This window comes from Giraffa tippelskirchi, chromosome 11, assembly GCF_054371585.1.
Source record: "Giraffa tippelskirchi isolate mGirTip1 chromosome 11, T2T-mGirTip1v1.2.pri, whole genome shotgun sequence".
In the NCBI taxonomy this organism is placed as follows: Eukaryota; Metazoa; Chordata; class Mammalia; order Artiodactyla; family Giraffidae; genus Giraffa; species Giraffa tippelskirchi.
In genome coordinates this window covers 98,165,959-98,176,604 of record NC_137285.1, presented here as the reverse complement: position 1 = coordinate 98,176,604, position 10,646 = coordinate 98,165,959, and the positions used below count along the sequence as shown (strand labels likewise).

At 46.9% G+C, this 10,646-nt stretch overlaps 1 long non-coding RNA gene across 3 annotated transcripts; it reads left to right on the top strand.

Moving 5' to 3' along the window:
• Positions 1-358: 358 nt before the first annotated feature.
• On the top strand, positions 359-10,317 carry LOC145525336 (uncharacterized). Of its 3 annotated transcripts, none has more exons than XR_014068116.1 (5): positions 921-2,026; positions 2,276-2,384; positions 2,550-2,695; positions 9,315-9,451; positions 10,192-10,317. It is a non-coding gene; the product is annotated as an uncharacterized LOC145525336 (long non-coding RNA). The 3 variants fall into 3 exon arrangements; XR_014068117.1 differs by having other exon boundaries at positions 1,082-2,026; positions 2,276-2,423; XR_014068118.1 differs by lacking the exons at positions 921-2,026; positions 2,276-2,384 and adding an exon at positions 359-468.
• The last annotated feature ends 329 nt before the right edge of the window (positions 10,318-10,646 follow it).

The following is a 10,646-nucleotide window of genomic DNA, read 5'->3' as shown; positions in this document are numbered from 1 at the left end:
CTGAGTGGAAGTTTTCAGAGTGGAAGGATTTTGGCTGATTCCATGACAAAGAGGAGGCAGAAATAGGATGAGAAAGAGTAGCTTGTGTAGGCCTCATCTCCTCCCGGGGAGATGATATGTTGACATGTGTCACCAGAATGAATTGTCCCCTTGGGAAGGGCAGAGGCAGATGGAAAGGACAGTTCCAGACCCCAACCAGAGAAAGATTTTATTTCCCATGTGTTTTGTGACTTAAAGATGCTCTGGGGATATGATGTGGTCTGTGTCTCCTGTCTGGGAAGGTGGGAACTCGGGGCGGGGAGGGTGCTGGGGTGTGTGGATGATGTCATGGGGGGAGGAGGGGGAGCTCTGTGAGATCACAGACATGTGGGAACTTCCTGGGTGAGAAGTCTGGAGGAGGACGAAAGCGCTCGGGAGCCTATTTCTGGCTTTAATAACAGCCTTGGTGACAACCAACCACATGAGAAGGTGCTGGCAGGCAGGCCCACCAGAGAACAGTGGCACCTCCTGCCTGGAACATGGGTTTTCTGTGAGGTCTTGGTGGCCTGTAATGCAGGGGTGGGGCAGGGAATGTGGGATGCATTCTTAGTCGTGAGAAAGCACAGATGCCTGAGAAAGGATGGAAAGGGGTGGAAAACTGATGCCACGACAGGGCTTCAAAGGAATCCCTGAAATACAGTTGAGGAGGTTGCGTGAGTCAAGTGTAGAGGCTGAGAGCAGAAGCCCCGCCACCTCCTTGCTTGTGTCCTTGAGGGTTCGCTTAGCCTCTCTGTGCCTCAGTTCCTCATCAGTAGGATGGGCATAATAACCGCCCCTTCCTCACAGAACGTCAAGATCAAATAAGTTAATACAAACCTGTAAAGAGCTGAGGATGATACTCTGCTTGTATCAAGAAAGGTAAAGAATTATTACAATAGAAAGTGCTCTGGTGTAGGAATCATAAGACTGAGGGTTTTTTTGTTTGTTTGTTTGTTTGTTTTAAAAGGCAGCTTTATTTATTTATTTATTTATTTTTGGCCATAACGTGCCACATGTGAGATCTTAGTTTCCTGACCAGGTATCGAACCTGTACCCCCTGCAGTGAAATCAGAGAATCTTAACCACTGGAGCACCAGCAAAGTCCCCAAAAGTCTGAGTTTTAATGCTGACTCTGCCCGTGACCAAGTGAACGCTGCTTTGGGCCTCAGTTTCTTCATTTGCAACAAGAATATGAGGGACTAGACAAAGTCAACCTTCTCTTCCAGCTCTAACGTCCTAAGATCTTGACTCTAAGACCATGTAGGCGTGATGCAAGTCTACTTTGCTCCACATTCTCTGGGGCACATCAGTGTCTGCAAAGTCCACCATTTAGAATGCAAGCTTTTCAGATAATCATGTTTTCAACCCTTAGCTCCCTTCTTCAGATAAAATAATGGCTAGGGATGATTGGTGGGCCTTAAGTCAGTAATACACGGGAATGAATTGATTCCTCCCAAAATAAATGGTCCCTGGGTAAAGTCACACAGTGTCTCAGAGAGAAGGGAAATGGAGGAAGAATCATGAGTGTAAATTTCTGACACACGATTTCGTCTATGGGGCAGGTTAGGTCCTGCCCCATAAGAAAAGATAAAGACAAAAGCAATTGCAGTATGAAGAATCTAGGTTAACTACAAGTAGAAATCCAATTAATAGCATATGAAGGAAATCAAAACATTGAATGGGAAACTGAGGGAGGTTAGGTAGGACCAGGCAATGGACTAGGTTTCTGGGGTTCTGTTAATCACTGGTCCTGAGTCACCTGGGACCCTCTGGGAGTGCATGTCTAGGTGTCTCTGGTAGAACCTGCCCTTCCTGGGCATCTTGGAAGTTCCTCTGGAGTGAAGATTAACTGACCTTTTGTACAAAGCCCAGGGAAGGGCAACACTGCTTAATGATTCAGTGATGTGCTACCTGCTGGGCTCTATGAACTGAGCTCAGAGGATGTTGGAAAGGTTCTACAGTCATCGGGCAGAAATTGGAGTGACTCAGATGACGGCATTCTTATCATGTAAGTCAGAGGCTGAGCATTCAGCAACTGGTCCAGAGAGAGAGCGATAAGAGGGGAAAGAGTGGGAGGGCAAGGGGGCAGAATGTGGGCCTTCCAGAGGGCTATCACCTGGATGCCCCCACCCCACGACTCCAGACCAACGAAAGAAGCCAGCAGTAGAAGTGGACCCTGGAGTCTCTGTTCCAATATCAGGGGTAGAAAGAAATCAAAAGAAATGAGATTCTCTTAAGTATTCTTGGTTTCCTACAGATGAAAGAAATCCAAGGTGGCCAGACCCACCTGCTACCCCCTGCACAGTATGTGCAGGCCTCCACCAACTGATGACGATCTGTTCCACACTGAAGACTCTCAAAAGATGGTAATGGGGGAGAAGCATTCATATCACCATTAATGAATGGTGATTTCTTCATATATTTGTATAATCATTCACTCATTTGTTCCATGGTTGTTGAGATCCTACTGGATGCCAGATGCTGGGCCAGGTGCTTCGTCTACCCAGTGAAATTAGACACTGTCTCTGCAGGATATGGCCACAAGAACCAGTTGTCACAATCCAGCAGTATAGAGCAGCTTAACAGAAGGAGGCGGTAAGTGTTGGAAAGCACAGAAGTGGAGCGCCTAAGTCAGACCCGCGGCTTGGGAGACACCACGCTGATCAGAATCTTAAAGGTGAGTAGAAATAACTAGGTGGGCCTGGAACCTTTGGGGCACAGAGAACAGAAATGAATAGGGATGAGGATGCAGAAGATCACGGTGTAAATAGGGAACTGGATGTGCAGGATGCTAGTGGTATGTTGGAAAGTGGAAGCTGGAAAGATCTTCAAGGGCTGTATGTGTGTGAAACATCAGGAAGGAGAAGGGTTTGGGCAGGAGATGGAGAAGTTTCAGGTGCAGTGCAAGTAATGGATGGGAGGGGTAGACTGGATGCCCAGACCCCTTGGGGCACTATTACAGAGGAGCTAAACCAGGGCGGTGGGGACAGAAAGACTGGGATAGAGACAAGTGGGAGAGCCGTCAAGAGGACCCGGACCCCCAGGAGATGCAGACTGAGAGTCAGGGAGAAAGGAAGGGGGAGGAGTGTTGAGGGAGCGGGGAGGAGACTTGGAGGGACGTTCTCTTTCTCTGCTGGGAAACAGTGCCCGTTAATTCTCAGTCATTGGCTCATAGTCTGGGTCGGAAGAGACCCTCGAGGTGACTTATCTCTCATCTAACAGAGGCCTCTCCTCTAGACCCCCACCCCCTGACACTCAGTCATCAGCTTCCTCCTTCATTCGAGCATTCAGCACAGAATTAGTGTGCACTGACCACATGCCAGGCCTTGGGGAGGTGGTGGTGTCAGAAGGCTGGTGGGGAAGAATGGAGGGAGGCTAGAGAAGAATATAGAATGCAGACATTTGGAGAACAGGACCAACCCATGAAGGCTTAAAGAATGAGGCTTATGGATCGCCTTCACACTCATTCCTGGAGAGCAGGGGCGAGAAGGCCGGGTGTTTCTTAGCCATGCCACTCCCCACATCAGTCACTGGATTCAAGCTGCCCCTTGAAAGAATGTGACCTTGGCCAGGCCATGCACCAAGGACTGAGGGCTGATGGCTGCAGGCTGTCTTTTGGCAGCGCTCCTAGCAGCTGGGAGATAAGTCCTTTGCTACCAACGGAAGGCCTGGGTGATACATCCCAGGGTCCACACAGAGAGCGTGTCTGGGCACATCCTGTTGATGTGCACCTCTTCCCTCATAGCTCAGTTGGTAAAGAATCTGCCTGCAGTGCAGAAGACCCCAGTTCAATGCCTGAGTCAGGAAGATCCCCTGGAGAAGGGATAGGCTACCCACTCCGGTATTCTGGCCTGGAGAATTCCATGGACTGTATAGTCCATGGAGTCACAAAGAGTTGGACACGACTGAGCCACTTTCACTTCACTTCACTTTACTTCACTTCACTTCTCAGGATGTGTGTGTGCGCCTCTGTACCTATCAGTGCATTGTCATGTAGGATGACCCTCTCTTGGATCAGAGACCATGACAGGTCTACGAGGGGCTTGGAGTTAAGCCTTGCCCTCTACCACCTGATTGTCCACACTGTTTTAATGCCCCCCTTTCTTCCTATCTCCTGTCCAGTTCAGGACAATTAGTGAAAAGTTGTGGAACACAGGATTTGGAGTCATGGGACGGACGGTCTGTGGACCCTCTCCCAAGAATCCATTTCTATTCTCACTTACTGAGAGGGGGTGAGTGTGGACTATCCTGTGAGGTTCCCTTGTGCAAATCAAAAAAAACATCACCCTACTAGCAGGCCTCATGCGAAGGCACAGCCAGGCAATAAATTAGACAGAGTCAGCTCCCACTGAGCCTCTCTACTGGGCACCCGCAAAGTTTGTCTTATCTGGATTGTATTTCCTGACCCACAAAAGTTAGAAGAGGGCCAAGACTCTCCAGGGAAATATTTTTGATCTCCAAGACCTGACCCTCCTATCACACTGTTGTCAGAAATTAGGATAACAGTGCCTGCCTGGGGCCAGGTTCCTGGGGCAGACTCCTGCCCAAAGACCCCTAGAAGTCTTGACTCTCCAAATTCAGGGCAAAGGAGGACCTAAGGACAGCCATGGAGGAAGCTGATGAAAGTAAGAAATGGAGCATCTCCTGAGGTCAGCGCCCCCATCTGTCTCCCTCATTAAGGGACATGTGCTCAGCACTGGGTTTGCACATAGCACATCCAGTGACGAAATAGATGTGGGAAGAGAGGTCGGCAGGGATGAGGGTCTACAACCTAACTTTGCAGAGGTGAGAAAACCAGGTCACTGGATGCCCTGGACTTTCTGACATTAGATCTAAGGCAGATTCTATCAGCAGTTCATCCAAATTTTGTAACTTACGCTTCACCAAATGCTTTCTCAAAGAGCCTGTGACTCACTGGCATAGAAATAAGAACTTTCTCTTTCAAAGATTTATACTGTCATGTTATTTTACACATGTAATTATTGGCTATGGCAGACTAACCCTACTGGGAACAGCGCAGGGCAGAGTGATAGGAGGCTTCGTGTCCTTGAATTCTTGAGTGCTGGAGCTGTAGGAACCTTGAGATCATCTTATTCAGTGCCCACAGCTCACAGCCCAGAGCACAATTCTGCCCATCACTTTGTTTGACTCAATCCGCAAGATGAACACTGAGGACATGCTTATATAGGGCATGCCCTCTCCTGCTTATCTCCTGTTACCAGGCTACTGCATTCTACCACTGGCCGAAGCTTTTGGGGCACAGTGACTTGCCAAAGATGTCTCAGCCGTTCACTACAGGATCAGGACCAAGGTGCCAGGCTTCTATGGCAGAGCAGTGCCTTCTTAGCCCTGGGAGTCTCTGGTTCTCTCTTTCTATTTTAAGGCTTGGCAACTTTTCATTCATTCCTGTTAGAAGATAAAAAATATTAAATAACTACTACCATCTACTATTTTTTTGTTTTTTTTCTATTTTTATTTTAAATATGTGTATTTTTAATTTTTACAATGCTGTGTTGGTTTCTGCCCTACAACAATGCAAATCAGCCATAATTATACATACATTACCTCCCTCCCCAGCCTCCCTCCCCTCCCTCCATCCCAACCCCCTAGGTCATCACAGCGCCAGACTGGGCTCCCTGTGCTACACAGCAATTTCTCACCAGCTATTCATCTTACACCTGATAGTGTATATATGTTGATGCTACTGTCTCCATTCGTCCCACTCTCTCCCTCCCCTACTGTGTCCACAAATCTGTTCTCTACACTTGTGTCTCCATGCCTTCCCTGCAAATAGGTTCATCGATATAATTTTTCTAGATTCCTTAGACAGGAGATATGAAGGAACACAATGAGCTTACTTGTTAATTTCATGAAGTAACAACTTGCACAAGGCCGCCATGCCCCCTTACACATGCATGTGCATACATACACAGGTACATACATGTACATGCACACACGTTCTTGCGTGTACACGTGCTAGGCTCCCGCGAGCATCCCAGTCTGTTTTGTTTTTTGGCTGTGCAGGTCTTCTTTGCTAAGCAGGCTTTCTCTAGCTGCTGCGGGCAGAGGCTACTCTTCATTGCAGCGCACGAACTTCTCATTGCAGTGGCTTCACAGGCCCAGTAGCTGAGGCACACAGGCTGAGTTGCCTCGCAGTATGTGGGATCTTCCTGGATCAGGGATCAAACCCTTGTCTACTGCATTGGCAGGTGGACTCTTCACCGCTGAGCCACCAGAGAAGTCTCCAGTCATTTTTTATTATCATTTTGGGTTCTACCTAACTCAATGCCTGGCGTGTTGGCGTATCTCAATCAATGCTTATTGAATGAAAGAATGATGAATATTAATGGATGTTTACCATCCCAGATCCCTGTGGTCTTCACCATAACCTTGATTCAGAGTCTTAATTAGACTGTTTGCAAATGGGGGAGGAGAGAGAAGAAACAGAAACAATGTATTTGTCAGTACTGAGCCAGGCACTTGAATGTGTATCATCTCAGCTAACCTCATTTAAAATGAAAAAATTCCAAGTGAACAGACATCACCCCACAAAGGAGGGACTCCACCCTCCCTGGTGCCCACACAGAAGGGCTTCAAGTACAGCTGGCTTACACTTCTGCATCAATTTCTGCTTCTGCTTATCCTCAGAAGATCTGAAAAAGAAAGCAACATCATAACTTGTGAAGACCAAAAGCTCGGAATCCTCAGCTTGCAGCCTTCCCCCTTTGTGAGACAGAGAAGCAGGAGAATATCAAGAGGAGTGAGAGCAGGAAGCTAAAAATATCTTCAAAGCTTATGTAAATTCCACACACAGGAGGCCTGGCCTTTGGGCTCCAGCTGCTCCCAGGACTGACTTAGATGCCCTTGACATGGAGAACCAGACATTCTCAGAACCCACCCACCATTTGTAACCTTTAAAATATCTGGCTAATTGTGTTCCATGTTCTTTAAATTCATCACTCTTGGGAGTTGAGCAACAATATGCTAATGAGACCATTGATGAGCCCCAGACACCCCTCCTCCCCCAGCCTCTGGGGAAAACTGTGAGAGGTCAGAGACATCCATCCTTGGAAGAACAGGCGCCTTTGAGAGGGGCTGTACCCCTAACCCATTAGCATGTTAATGGGCAGGGAATCAAAAGATCACTCAATCGGCACCCAGTGAAGGCATCATTTCAATCAATAGCACAGCTCATAAAAGTCTTCACCCCCCTGACACTGCATAAAAACAATTCCTAATTGAGAATTAAACAAACTTTTATCTGAAGCAATTCTGCACTTCAGCCTTTAAAATAATGCCAAGTTCAGAAACACATTTGGCTTCATGATTCAGTCTGGCTGGCCTGTACACATTTAATGGGTATTTTTCCCTCACAACTGACACTTTCCCTTCCTGGTTCACATAGGAAAATGAGACGGGTGTCACCTCCCTAAAGGTCACAGCTCTAAGTTAAGTGACTCCGGGAAGGAAGGGGGCTCTAACTGAGCAAATGTTAACCTTAGGTGACCTAAGCAGGGCTGGACCTGGTTTCTTGTTTGATATCCAACACCTGGGCTTCCCTGGTGGCTCAGTGATAAAGAATCTGCCAGCAATTCAGGAGCCACAGGAGATGTGGGTTCAATCCTTGGGTCAGGAAGATCCTCTGGAGGAGGGCATGGCAACCTACAGTATTCTTGCCTGGAGAATTCCATGGACAGATGAGCCTGATGGGCTACAGTCCATAGGGTCTCAAAGAGTGGAACATGACTGAAGCAACTTAGCATGCACACACCCAACCAAACAACACCTGGTAAGTGTAATTCAGCTGTTAGGTACTCAGAAGGCCAGCTGCCAGACATGAGATAAGTAACTTTTAATGCACTCATGACATCGTCTTCCTGACTTCGGAGGCCTGGCCATGAACCAGATGTCCAATTACTCTCAGAAAGAGTAGCTCAATATCAACTGCACTAAATTCAAGTCATATTCAGCAGAGGCTATTCAGCATCTAGATAGACATGAGTGAATATCACCATTCAACAAGACAGTTCATTACATTACTTGCAAAGTCCTTCTCTAGCTAGCTCATCCTGGTGGGCCCAGGCATACTGGGTCCTGGTCAGAATTAAGTTTAGCCTGAATATTAAAGTAAAAGCAGGAACTCAAACTTTCCAAGTCAACATCATCTCATCCTTCCATTAGATAGTTAGAATGCTTGAAATTTCTGTTGAAAATCTGGTCAAACTGAGGAACAAATACAAAGTGGTTTCTTTAGAACAATTTTGGTTCTGCCTATGAATGCTGGAGGAGCCTTCTGTTACCTTGCAGAGCTGGGATGACCTCCCTGGAGAAGACGACATGGGTTTGACTCTTTAACGCTCACAGCTAAACATCCCCTTTGCCTTCTCTTCATCTGTTAGTTCAGTTGTGTGGGGCTCTTCTTCACTGGTTGCTGCAAGCATTTGCAACTGCAGTGATCACTTCAGTGTCTCTGTGAAGTACGCAGCTGGCACACTGGGAAGAGTTGTCCAAGGGCTATATCAGTCCTGGCTTCCTACATTCAGACATTGACGATCTGTTGCCAACTGGATGAATTTAGCCATAGATAAATGTGAGGGTCTGCTTCACCCCATCTCTCTCTCTCTCTCTCTCTCTCTCACACACACACACACACACACACTTGATTTCCAGGTGGCCACAGTCCCCACCAAATCTTCTTGCCACGCATACATTTGGTTTCACTCGTTTACCTTATCTCTCTGGACATTGACAAAGTTTGCATCTGTAAGAGCCGGCTAGAGTCTACATATTTTAACCCATAAGTTTTCACCCCAAAACATGTATATTGCAGGTGGTTCCTTCAGGGTACGTGCTAGGGTTACAGCCAGTACACAGATTAATAGCAACATCAGGCCACGGGATTTCTCCCTCTAGCTCAAAGGTGTAGGTAGAGTTGGAGAGGTGGGATTCTAGGATGAGTTACAACTCTTACCTTTCTGCCACCCTTTTCTGGCAACATCAACAGCCCCTGGATGCTTAATTCAGCTCTGCAGGGTCCCCTCAGGCTGCATAACAGAATACCACACAGCAGATAGCTTAAACTGTAGGAATCTATTTCTCATAGTTCTAGAGGTCGCAAGTCCAAGCAAGCTTGAGCTGCCAGGGCTGGTTTCTCAGGAGGCTTTCCTTCCTGGCCAGCAGGCCACCACCTTCATGCTGTGCCGTCACTGGGCCTTTCCTCTGGTGGAGAGACAGGGAGCTCTATTGGGCTAGGATTTTGCTTGTGATCTTATTTAAACTTAATTGTCTCTTTAAAGGCACTATCTATAAATGCCATCACCATGGAGATAAGGGCTTCAACATAAGAATTTGTGGGGGACACAATGAAGTTCATGAACAGTACTGACGAGAAAGCCCATGTGCAATTGTTCCTGTTGTGCCAACAGCAAGGATGGTAAATATGTAAATATTGATTATACAGATTAATTTCATTTGTGTCCATTAATATATGAATATTGATTGTTTACATTAATAAGAAGTATAGGATCCATTTCTATTAATTACTCTAGGGCAGTCATTGCTATTCAGTAATGATACCCTTTCCTATTGAGCCAAGGTGGGGCCTCAGAAATCTCAACATAATGTTGAGGCAGCTGCTGCTGTTGCTGCTAAGTCGCTTCAGTTGTGTCCGACTCTGTGCAACCCCATGGACGGCAGCTCACCAGGCTCCGCCGTCCCTAGGATTCTCCAGGCAAGAATACTGGAGTGGGTTGCCATTTCCTTCTCTAGTGCATGAAAGGGAAAAGTGAAAGTGAAGTTGCTCAGTCGTGTCCGACTCGTAGCGACCCCATGGACTGTAACCCACCAGGCTCCTCCATCCATGGGATTTTCTGGGCAAGAGGCAGCTACTACCAACCAACCGAATTTGATACAGGAGACGCAACATAGTTGACACTCGTACTCCATAGCCGCACCTTCTCCACCTGGGGGAAGGATCTGGAAACTGGATGAAAATCCAGGAGTGGATGACACACATCTGTGTTTTGGAGCTGTGGCTTCCCACGGGTCTTTCCTGCTGGTCAGAACACCTGACCTACGGGGACTTCTGACTGACAAAGTCTGCCTGGAAACTCTCTTTCCTTGATTCTGTATCAAGGAACTCATCCTCTCACAGCTTGTGCTTTCCTCCTGCAGAGATGTGAGAAGCCCCAGCCACAGTTAATGCCTGGAGTCATCAGCCCTGCTTCCTGAGCTGGGGAGGTACTGTTGTCTCAGAAGTTGTTTCTTCTCAGCGGCCACTTAAACACAGTTTGAAAATGCCTTTTCTCTACTTTTCTTGGAATTGTATTCTTATCCACTAATCTATGCTGTTCTCCATGAGCTACAGTCCCTGGAGCTAAACATCCCCATCTCTGTCAGTTGCATAGCCTTTCTGTATAAGAGGTGAAAGAGTGGGTTTGTAAGTGGTAAATAATACCACATTGAATGGAAATGGCTTCACAAAAATAGGATTTAACATTATGAGCCTTAGTTTCAACCACAGAACAATATAAAGAATGATATATGGTTTTTACGAGGTGGGTTTTGAAGATGTTTTTGTATCCCTATTCTTTGAGTTTCTTTTTGAATTAAATACTAGGGAAGCAGAT